This window comes from Myotis daubentonii, chromosome X (genome assembly GCF_963259705.1).
Source record: "Myotis daubentonii chromosome X, mMyoDau2.1, whole genome shotgun sequence".
Taxonomy (NCBI): Eukaryota; Metazoa; Chordata; class Mammalia; order Chiroptera; family Vespertilionidae; genus Myotis; species Myotis daubentonii.
Genome location: NC_081861.1, coordinates 56,492,178 through 56,504,671, shown reverse-complemented (window position 1 = coordinate 56,504,671; position 12,494 = coordinate 56,492,178). Strand labels below are relative to the sequence as shown.

The 12,494-nt window shown below is 41.8% G+C and overlaps 1 long non-coding RNA gene and 1 pseudogene across 1 annotated transcript in view; both read right to left on the bottom strand.

Moving 5' to 3' along the window:
- LOC132224196 (uncharacterized) overlaps positions 1 to 12,494 on the bottom strand; it is a 63,700-nt gene continuing 51,206 nt past the window's right edge. The window contains exon 3 of the long non-coding RNA XR_009450619.1: positions 1 to 387. This is a non-coding gene — a long non-coding RNA (uncharacterized LOC132224196). The remainder of the gene's footprint in view (positions 388 to 12,494) is intronic.
- Positions 9,784 to 11,151, bottom strand: LOC132225257 (hydroxyacyl-thioester dehydratase type 2, mitochondrial-like; annotated as a pseudogene).

Here is a 12,494-nt window from a genome sequence, read left to right as displayed (position 1 = left end):
TTAAAACTGCAAGAAAACAAATATTTATTAAATCTCTACATTGGAGAAGGCTTTCTCTGATTAAGAGTGATGAAAGTGTTAGGTTCGATGGAACAATTGAGTTGATACCCTTCCCCCAGGAACTGGCTTTTCAGGTCATTTCACTATGGATATTCCCTTTGCTGAAGACCACTTTTCGCTTGTGGGTGACCACATTCCATTCTTTCCTCTCTGGGTATGCATAAAGAAGTCTCCGCCCAGAAAAATCCCACCAAAAGTCCTTTAAAAGCCACTGACGCCCCTCACTGGGTACTGGAGCCATCCAGGCTCCGCCACCTGATGTGTGGATGATCAAATAAATTCGTAATCCCTCACCACTCTGGCCTCGTGTGTTCCTCCTTCGGCGACCTAACATAAATAAATTACAAAGAAAAGACCAATGTAAAACAGAATTAATTTTAGACTAATAAAGAATAAAAAGATCACCCAGAACCACAGGAACGCTGGCTGAGTGGAAGTCCTACAACTAGGAGGAAAGAGAAACGCATACGGACACTCAGAGGAGGTGCAGTGCTGAAGTCAAATTCTGAGGTGCGGAGTGCGCAGAGCGGGCTGGCGGAGGAGGGCGCAGTTGTTGTTTTCAATAGGGAGGGAGTCGCAGACTCTGAGCACCAGATCCGGGCGAGTCTTTAGGGACCCAGACTCAAACGGGAGAAGCGGGACTGTCTGGCTTCGGTCAGAGCGAGTGCAACTTTCTCTCCGAGCTTTGCAGCGGGTGCTGGGACTCAGAGAGGCAGAGCCCCTTGGGACAGGACTGAGAACCGCCATAACTGCTCTCTCCGGCCCACCCTGTTGATCCTGTGCGACCCGCCCCGCCCAAGCCCTGCACAGAGGCATTTGCCGGATAGCCTCAGGCAAAGGCTAGATTAGCACCTCCCTAGAGTACAGAAGTTCTCTCACTGCTGACACAGCTGATTCTCATAGCCACCTGGCCTGGAGGTCAAACCCTCCCCTGGAATTAGCTACAACAATCAAGATTTATCTATAAGACTGCGAACAAAGACCACTAGGGGGTGCACCAAGGAAGCATAACAAAATGCGGAGACAAAGAAACAGGACAAAATTGTCAATGGAAGAAATAGAGTTCAGAACCACACTTTTAAGGTCTCTCAAGAACTGTTTAGAAGCTGCCGATAAACTTAATGAGATCTACACGAAAACTAATAAGACCCTCGATCTTATATTGGGGAACCAACTAGAAATTAAGCACACACAGACTGAAATAACGAATATTATACAGACGCCCGACAACAGACCAGAGGAGCGCAAGAATCAAGTCAATGATTTGAAATGCGAGGAAGCAAAAAACATCCAACCGGAAAAGCAAAATGAAAAAAGAATCCAAAAATGCGAGGATAGTGTAAGGAGCCTCTGGGACAGCTTCAAGCGTACCAACATCAGAATTATAGGGGTGCCAGAAGATGAGAGAGAGCAAGATATTGAAAACCTATTTGAAGAAATAATGACAGAAAACTTCCCCCACCTGGTGAAAGAAATGGACTTACAGGTCCAAGAAGCGTGGAGAACCCCAAACAAAAGGAATCCAAAGAGGACCACACCAAGACACATCATAATTAAAATGCCAAGAGCAAAAGATAAAGAGAGAATCTTAAAAACAGCAAGAGAAAGAAACTCAGTTACCTACAAGGGAATACCCATACGACTGTCAGCTGATTTCTCAACAGAAACTTTGCAGGCCAGAAGGGAGTGGCAAGAAATATTCAAAGTGATGAATACCAAGAACCTACAACCAAGATTACTTTATCCAGCAAAGCTATCATTCAGAATTGAAGGTCAGATAAAGAGCTTCACAGATAAGGAAAAGCTAAAGGAGTTCATCACCACCAAACCAGGATTATATGAAATGCTGAAAGGTTTCCTTTAAGAAGAGGAAGAGGAAGAAAAAGGTAAAGATACAAATTATGAACAACAAATATGCATCTATCAACAAGTGAATCTAAGAATCAAGTGAATAAATAATCTGATGAACAGAATGAACTGGTGATTATAATAGAATCAGGGACATAGAAAGGGAATGGACTGACTATTCTTGGGGGGGAAAGGGGTGTGGGAGATGTGGGAAGAGACTGGACAAAAAATCGTGCACCTATGGATGAGGACAGTGGGTGGGGAGTGAGGGCGGAGGGTGGGGCGGGAACTGGGAGGAGGGGAGTTATGGGGGGAAAAAAAAAGGAACAAATGTAATAATCTGAACAATAAAGATTTAATTAAAAAAAAAAAAGAATAAAAAGCATTTAGTTGCGCAAAAAAGTAGCTACAGCCCAGGAGACACACATTCAGGTAGCAACCTAAATTGTGATCCATGGAGACAAAGAGGAGACCATCTTTTATCAATTAGGTCCATCTTATGTAAATGAGCTGTCCAAATTGTGCAATTCTGATTAGACAGAGCCAGTCTCAGTCTGTTGGTAAAAAGTTCAAGTGCAGGTGGTCTGCAGGTGAATGGTGACGCAGAGATGAGCTTGGCAGGCAGGATTGAGTTTAGAGAAGCAGAGGGCTACTGCTCGCTCAGGCAAGTAGCAAAACCTCCAAAGTTCTCATGGCTTTTATTGGGGAGTACAGCAAATAACAATGGAGTACAGCAAGTGACAATGAAAAACAGGCATGCCTATGAGATCATTTGAGCTAAGTTATACATTAAACTATTAATTTCCTATATTATACAAAGACCCTTTCAACCTGCAGCAGTGTACCCTCCCTTGTACTTTCCATGCCCTCAAGGAAATTCTGCCTCTGAACAACGAATCTTGCCTGCAAGACTTTGTTCTCACGTGGCCCGCTTGCAGGCCCCCATCTGTTCTTGGTAGAACGTTCCTCTTTTAGTTAACTTCTCATTCCACTTGACCGGCTACATTGAAGCCAATGTTTCCTTCAGTGGTTGACTCAGACAGCATACTGTGAGAAGCCAAGAGTTCAGTCTGAGGTTCTTCCCAGTATACAAAGTACATGAGGAGCCCCTGTCAGCAAATGGCCACTAGAGTCTTATTATTTATACAATTTGGGCCCTCAGTTGACCATAAGGAATTCATTTCAACAGATAAATTTCTTCTCAGGGTACACATTAAATGAATCTTTCTTTTCAGGTTCCACACCATAAACCCAAAAGACAGCATTAACAGATATAAAAGACAAACGGCAAGCTGAGAAGTATTGGCAACAAATAAGAAAAACAAGCCCTGGCCGGTTTGGCTCAGTGGATAGAGCGTCAGCCTGTGGACTGAAGGGTCCCAGGTTTGGTTCCGGTCAAGGGCATGTACCTTGGTTGCCGGCACATCCCCAGTAGGGGGTGTGCAAGAGGCGGCTTATCGATGTTTCTCTCTCATTGATGTTTCTGGCTCTCTATCCCTCTCCCTTCCTCTCTGTAAAAAATATCAATAAAAAATATATTAAAAAAAAACAAATAAAAACGATAACAATAGCAAACTTTTATTGTGTTTACATAGCTAATGTTAGGTCAAGCTGAAAGGAGCCAGGACAAGAGACACTGTGAGATAACATTGACAAATATGTTCTCCCAGGCAGTGGACTTTCTTGTTGTTTTGTTGATGATTTCTTTTGCTGTGCAGATGCTTTTTATTTTGATGTAGTTTCATATGTTTATTTTCTCCTTAGTTTCCATTGCCCCAGGAGCTGCATTAGTAAAGATATTGCTTCAGCATGTGTCTGAGATTTTGCTCCCTGTGGATTCCTCTAATAATTTTATGGTTTCCCATTTTACGTTTAAGTCCTTTATCCATTTTGAGTTTATTTTTGTGTATGGTGTACGTTGGTGTTCTAGTTTCACTTTTTTGCATGTATCTGTCCAATTTTCCCAACACCATTTATTGAAGAGACTGTCTTTACTCTGTTATATGCTCTTGCCTCCTTTGTCAAATATTAATTGAGCATAATGGCTTGGGTCGATTTCTGGGTTCTCTGTTCTGTTCCATTGGTCTATATGTCTGTTCTTATTCCAGTAACAGGCAGTTTTGAGAACCATGGCTTTATAGAATAGCTTGATATCTGATATTGTGACCCCTCCAACTTTGTTCTTCTTTCTCAGGATTGCTGCAGCTATTCGGGGTCTTTTTTTATTCCAGATGAAATTTTGGAGAGTTCATTCTCGGTTTGTGATATATGCCATTGGTATTTTAATGGGGAATGCATTGAATCTATAGATTGCTTTGGGTAGTAAGAACATTTTAATGATGTTGATTTTACCAATCCATGAACACGGTATGTCCTTATATTTGTTTATGTCTTCCTCTATCTATTTTTTCAGTGTCCTGTAGTTTTCTGAGTACAGGTCTTTTACCTCCTTAGTTAAGTTTATTCCTAGGTATCTTAATTTTTTTGGTGCAATGGTAAATGGGAATTTTTTTAAATTTCTCTTTCTGTAAGTTCACTATTGGTGTTTAAAAATGCCATAGATTTCTTGGCGTTAATTTTGTATCCTGCTACATTGCCAAATTCATTTATTAAGTCTAATAATTTGTTGATGTAGTCTTTAGTGTTATCTATGATAAGGATTTAATCTACATTTACAGGGAACTCACACAACTTAACAAAAGGAAAACAAACAACCCAATCAAAAAATTGGCAATGGGCCTAAATTGCCAGAAGCTGGTCCATCCTTGCTGCTTGACACAGTTGCTGCAGGAAAGAAACATCTGCACAGCATATGTTTCAAGGGACCTGGCGTATATAGCATACTGTTCTTAATATGTTTGCTCCCCTTAGCGCTGTGTGTTTTAACCAAGGTCACCTCTCCGAGAAAGGTTGTTTCCCCAGGTAGGGATTTTTCCCTGAAGTCAGGGAGGGGATAAAACTCCTTAACTAAGTGCCAGGCGGGTAGTTAATCACTTTAACTACAAACAATCACGCTTAAGCTACATAATCTTTACTCCCTGGAATGGAGATAAGAAACGCCCTAACCTTTGTAATAGAAATTGACAGGATTAAAATCAACTGGTATAAATACGGATGTAACAAGACAATAAACACCAGAACTTGGCTGGAGATCCTGGCTAGAGATCCTGGCTAGGCTGCTGATCAACTGAACGCTGTCTCCGTGTCATTCCTTCTTCGCCGACTCCATCCACACCTTTGGGGACCCCTGGACCTGCTAGGGTTGGACCCCAGCACTAAATAGATACTTTTTGAAAGAGGGCATACAGAAGGCCAAGAGACATATAAAAACATGTTCAAAGTCACTAATCATCAAAATGACAAGGAGGTGCCATCTCACACCTCTCAGAATGACTATCATCAACAAATCAACAAATTACAAGTGCCGGAGAGGATGTGGAGAAAAAGGAACCCTCTTGCACTGCTGGTGGGAATGCAAACTAGTTAGCCACTGTGGAGAACAGTATGGAGTTACCTCAAAAAGTTAAAAATGGCCCTAACTGGTTTGGCTCAGTGGATAGAGCATCAGCCTGTGGACTGAAGGGTCCCAGGTTCGATTCCGGTCAAGGGCATATACCTTGGTTGTGGGCACATCCCCAGTAGGGGGTGTGCAGGAGGCAGCTGATTGAGGTTTCTCTCTCTTTGATGTTTCTAATTCTCTATCCCTCTTCCTTCCACTCTGTAAAAAAATCAATAAAATATACTTTAAAAAAGTTAAAAATGGAACCCCATTTGACCCAGTGATCCCACTTCTAGAAATATATCCCAAGAAACTGGAAACACCAATCAGAAAGGATATATGCACCTCTATGTTCATAGCAGCACAATTTACAATAGCTAAGATTTGGAAAACAGCCTAAGTGCCCATCAGCAGATGAATGGATTAAAAACGGTGGTACAGCTACACAGTGGAATACTATGCTGCTGTAAAAATGAAGGAACTCCTACCATTTACAATAGCATGGATAGAACTGGAGAGCATTATGCTAAGCAAAATAAGTCAGTCAGAGAAAGATCAATATCACATGATCTCACTCATTTGTGGAATATAATGAGCAACATAAACTGATGGACAAAAACAGATCCAGAGACAGAGAAGCATTGATCAAACCATCAAACCTCAGAGGGAAGGTAGGGGAGGGTTGGGGCAAGGGGGAGAGATCAACCAAAGGACTTGTATGCATGCATATAAGCCTAACCAATGGACGCAGACTCCAGGGGACGTGAGGGCATGAGCAGGGGTGTGGGGGAACAATGGGGGGTGGTAAGGATACATATATAATACTTTAATCAATAAGGGAAAAAAGAGAGACATTATGAGTGTTGAAGAAGTGAAAGGTGAACATAGTGTATGATGCACGTGGGTAGGCTAAATCAGACGGTGATTAAAGAAAATTGAATTTATTTAGGGAAAGGAGATGGAGGATGGGATATCCAAAGGGAATGGCTGCACAGCACCCAGCCACCAGGATTTTGTGTCCATGATGGCAGCACTCAGGAGCTGGAGTTTCATCATTATATGTAGTCACTGGCAGGAAACCTTTGTCAGTGGGTCTGGAGGCTGAACTGGTGGGCTTGGAATGCAGATGGAATGCAGGTGTGTGATTGTTAGTGACAGAAATATAATATTGGGGACAAGCTACAATTAAAGAAATATTACTCATGCTCTGTTAACCATGGTCGTTCTGTTCTGATTAGAGAAAGCACATTCTAACCTGGCTGAGAGTTGTATGCCTGGGGACATGGGAGCTAACATCGGAATGCAGTCCATACTCCAGTCCTGAGGACTGCCTATCATTATGGAAAGGTTTACAAGCTCATGGCTGAAATAATCCAGTCCTGGAGGCACCCACTCTTTACAACCCTCAGTCCCTATTGCCTGTAATCTGGTCCCGGGGCTCCAGGAGGCACCCACCCTCTGTGAGCCCCACGCCCAATCCACATGACTTGTAACCTGCAATGATTATACCGTGCCTGCTTTCCCAGGCCTGTGATTCCTACTTTCCCACATAATCTTTGTCCTTCAACACAATATAAGCAGCTGGCTTATGGGGAGAGACAGAGCAGGTTTTTGCGGGTGACCTGCTGCTCTCCCATACTGCTGGCATTATTGATTGAATCCTGTCTCTGCTTAATTGGCTCACATAGTGACAGGCAGCCCAGACCCCTTGGTTGTCTGGTTGGTTACATTATCAGGTGCCTTCAGGACAGTTTCCATTCCTTATGTGGTCTGAGATGCAAATCAAAATGACAAGTTTTTCCTGGTCTTTTGTTTTCCTGTAGCAGAAAACACACAAATGGCAGTTAAGGATTGTATTGCCCTACAGTCCTAACAGTTATCATTTCTTAAGATCTTACAAAGTGCCAGAAATATTCCAAGTGCTCTACATGATTTCATTTCCTTCTTACAACAACCCTGAGGTAGATCCTAATATTATCTCCAGGATCTAAAACATTCTTATTTAAGGGGAAAACAAATAATGCATAAAATGTAAATATACAGCATAACAAGTTATTATAAAGGAAACCACCATAAAGATCAAGAGATAGAACATTGCCAGAACTCCTGAGATCCCTGTGGGCTCCTGCTCAATCACCTCTCTCCTCTAAAGGAAAACCCTGGTGATAGTTATGACTTTTACTTGTTTACCTTTCTTTAGAGCTTTACCACTCAAATATGAATCCCCAGACACTATTTTTGTTTTTTAATTTTTTTTTTACATTTCCAGATACTTTCAATGGCCATAAAAAGATACTATTATAGAAAGTGGCATTGCTTTAGTAATGGGAACATTATAAGACACAGGGTGACGTAACAAAGAAATGTTTGGAGCCAGGCTGGGCCATCTGAATCCCAGCTCTCCTGCATACTCGCTGTACAACCCTGGGCAAGTCACACAGCATCAGTCTGTTTCCTTGTCTATAAAATAGGACAACATAAGTTTAACTTCACAAAGTTGTTCAAAGGATTAGTTAATGTAGAAAATAGGCACATCAAGTATTGAAGAAATGGTAGCTATTAGTATTAGTGATAATATCACACTCCATTTCAAGATTGCTGCTAAGTCAGAGAATGAGTTCTATAGAATTTAAATATGGCTTCAAGTCCACATTTTATGCAAGTTCCCCATTTTTCAACATATATCAAATTTTCAACATGTGCAGTGTTTTTTCTATCAGCAAGCCTTCTTCCAGTGGATCTGAGCCTGTGAATGCTGCCCATTCGGAAATGCATGAGAATGGCACCCTTGTTTCTCACATTGATTTTGATTATTTTTACTTCAGTCACCAACTAGAGTATGGTACAATATTAAACAAGTTTAAAAATACTTTACACACATCACTGCCCTCTAGTGACTAGAATTAATTCTTTCAAGTAATCCATTAACTGATTCCCTTAATGTAAAAAAGTAAAATAAAAATCTAGTCACTGATCTACTAGGAGAAAAAACCTTTTTCCAGGAAATGTGGGTTGAACCAACCATTTACACTTGATCTTACTTTCCTGATCAAAGCATCTAGCCATGGTCAGAGCCATTCAGGTGGGCCACATGCATGTTCTGTTACAGATTGCCTTAAAAGGGTTAGCTGTGTTGAGGATGACCATTGAATACTAACACAGTAGGCACATTTTCTCTTTAATGCCCCCCAACTCTGAAGAACTTGGCCTCCACAGTGTTCCTTATACTTTTTATTTCTTATAAAATTTTTTACAATATGTATATAGTATTTACATACAGGAGGGAACCCACATTATCAAGGAAGGGAGAAAATAATCTAGATTGCTAAAATAGAAATTTTTCACTCAAGAGCTATTCCAGATTTAAAATACCAAGAGATTGGTTGACATCCTGAAAGACTGGATGTCATCTGCGGGCCAGTTAGCTTTAAACTCAGGAAAACCTCTAATCTCATTCACAGGGGAGAAGAAACAATAGTAGTAGCTACTGTTTACAGGCTAGGCCTTGTGCTTTGCTATTTGTATCTACAACAATCCTGTGGTAGGTGTTATTAGCCCCATTTTATAGATTAGACCAAGAGTTTACATAACTGAGTTTAAATCTTTCTCTGATAACAAGAAACCATCTGAGAGGCATGTACCACTTGAAGGTTAAGCAAGATGCCATCTTGGTATAAACAGTAACAAATTACAAAACACTCTGACCCAGAAACTACTGAATAACAGTATCTAAGAATATTTATTGGTAAAAGACAGGTGTTCAAAGATGACCCAACTTCTATTCTAATTGCCATCAAAAATTAAATGCTGCCTAGCTAAAAATTCACTGAGAAATTTATTCTATACAGCTATAGGTAAGTTTGTGTTATCAAAATGCAAATTTAACTTGGTTTGAAATCCTTAAATTAGAACCTTGAGCTAAATGATAACTTTCCCCCTATTTTTTTCAAATTTACAAACTTAGATGATAGACTCGTTTGTGTGAGGTTAGGTGGCTCAGGAGGCGGCGCAAGAAATAGAGTCCAGTGAATCAGAAAAGAAAGGAAAGGAAAAGGTTTATTCTGCGTCCCCGGGAGACCCACGTACCCCCAGGACAGGGCACGTGGATTCATGCCAACAGGGAGTGGGGCGCTTTTTTTATACTGCAGTTGGGTGAGGGGCGGGGACATGAGCTAGGGAATTCTCTGCTGCAGGGGATGGGCGGGGGTATTCAGAAGAAGTCCCTATCTGTGTGGGGGTATGTGGATTCAGGGAGAAGAAGCTGGTATCTGTGTCTGGCACGTTGATCTGTGAGAAATCCCAGGGGAAGTCCATTGTCTCATCACATGTCTGCATGTATCTGATCCTGGGCTCTCTCCGACCTAACAGTTTGTATGAAGCATAAGGCCAAATTAGAAAGTGGACATATGGACACCTCGCTACCTGCTGCCCTCCCCCACTGTGGGCTGCTGGGTCTGCTGGCCACTCCTTGTTGAAGAGCAGCAATCTGTTTTCCTCAGAGGCTCTTCAATAACCGTAACACTGATGCCTGAACTTGCATCGTTAAACACATATTTCAGGGGTTGGGAGCTTCTGGGACCATAACTTTAACGCAGCCTTCCATAACAGTCTTTTCACTTTCTTTTACAAAACATGACACAACAATAACAGCAATGAACCGCTTCAGCCTTTTCACTTCTGCAGAAGCTACAACTTCTCCAACATATAAAGGGGCTGGAAAGTGAATTTCCTGGGAAATAAATACATAGCCTGGGCCTGGCATTTTAGTCCCAGGAGAGCTGAAATAAGTCCATTGATCAAAACTCCATGCACAATTGTCTTTCCAAACTTGGTGTGTTTTGCAAAATCTTCATTTAAATGCAAAGGATTGACATCCCCTGTTAGTTCTGAGAAGGCAACCCTTTGTGTGAAGGCTCTGCTGAATTCAGCCCTGTCTCCAACTTGGATGTGCATATGCTGAAAGTGCTGCCTGCTTACAACTGGTTGGTTCAGGCAGATTCTCCTCTGAAGGCTACACCACCAAAGACAACGGCTGGAAATAATGGAGAACATCTTCGGCACCCTCAAATTCCATCAACAGGAGTACTGAGCCTGTTTCAGTCATCAAGCATTATGCTGGCACCAAAAGATAGTTTTGAGAGCAGAGGAATGTTTCTGAAATTGAAGACTATTCAGTCCAATACTAGTTCCCTACTATTACCAGATAATGCAAGGAGAAATGGAGAAACCTGAATCACTCTGAAGACACATTTCTTGCCTTTATACTATAAAGGTTCTCAACCTGTGGGTCACGACCATCAGAAAACACATATAGCATATCAGATATTTACATTACGATTCATAACAGTAGCAAAATTACAGTTATAAAGTAGCAACGAAAATAATTTTATGGTTGGGGGTTACCACAACATGAGGAACTGTATTAAAGGGTTGCGGCATTAGGAAGGTTGAGAACCACTGCAAGTTTATAGGATCCAAACAGGTTCAAAGAGCTCCACAATCTGACAACAGCACTCCCCAAACAGGTCCTTCAGGGCTGAAATAAGCAGCTGTTAGAACTGTGCAGCATTCAGTCCAACCCCATGTTCTTGAAATTCTAGGCAGACTTTCATGTAGTGGTGCTCAGAGGGATTTTTGTAAACTATTCTCTCATATGTGGCAGCTGGGGCTGGCATCTTTTCCAATCCTGATTGCACCTGAAGCCCAGCACACGCACTCTGTACCCCGGGTCCCCCTGGGCCCTCGCAGCCAACCACCACTTCCTCAGCCGGCTGCTTTGTACAGAGGCCCGGGGGGGGGGGGGGGCGCTCCAGTTTCTCCGGCCCTGCCTTGCCCACTATCCGCCCATCCTGGGCAGAGGTGGAGAGGTACTTCCTGTTTTTTTAATTTTATATAAATAGAAATACCATGTATGTATTCTTCTGTATCTGGCTCATTTCCCTTACAATAATATTTCTGAGGTTCAACTTTGTATGTAGCATTAGTTCATCATTTTCAGTGTTGAGTAACAGCATTCCATTCTATGAATTTACAAAAAATTATTTATCCATCCTACTGCTGATGCACATTTGGGTCATTTCCAGTTTGGGACAATTAGGAAAAATGTTATTATAAACATCTTTTATTGTCCAGCCTGCATTGCTCAATAGTTGAGTATTGACCTATGAACCAGGAGGTCAGGGTTCAATTCCTGGGCAGGGCTCAATCCCCAGTGTGGGGCATGCAGGAGGCAGCCAATCAATGATTCTCTCTCATTGAAGTTTCTGTCTCTCTCTTCCTCTCCCTTTCTCTCTGAAATCAATAAAAATATATTTTAAAAAATAAACTTTTTTTTGTCTCCTGATGCACATATGCTCACATAGAGTACATATATAGGAGTGGAATTGCTGGTTCATAGAGCATGTGTTTTTGCAACCTTATTAGATACTACCAAACTGTCTACCAAAGTTTTACCACCTGCCACTTCTGTCATCAGTGTTCCTGTTGTTCCACCTCCACAAAAACACGTGGTATTGTCAATAAAGTTTTAAAATTTTTGCTTAAGGTTTGTTAATGTAAGAAACATTCAAACCTGTGAAGAATTTTTTGTGAGTTTATTTGTGTTAGGGGCGCTGGAGGAATGCACGAGGCCAAAGTGGTAAGGGTTTATAAATTTATTAGGTCATCTGGATACCAGATGGGTTGATCCCAAAAATGGCGCCAGCACCCAGGGATGAGGAGTCAGAGATTTTAAAGGACTCTAGGCAAGCTTTTGGTGGGTGGAGAATTCTCTGGGCAAGTCCAGATCCTAGGAAGGTCCTGAGGGGAAGGATAATGGTCTTCTTAGCAAGTGGAATGTGGTCTAAGCAAAAGGGAATGTCTGCTGTAAAGTGGTCTAAAGGTCAGTTCCCAGGGGAGGGGATATAGATTTAATTATTTGATCAGACCTAACATTCCAGCCTTTTTGTTTTATGGAATAGGGACGAAGATCCTATCTTCTGTAGTTACTTCCTGCTGAGGGGGGATGTTGAGATCATAGGGGGTGCACTTTGATTGTCGTCGGCTGGAACACTGTATAGATAACTCATGGTTGGAGCGAGAGGTTGCA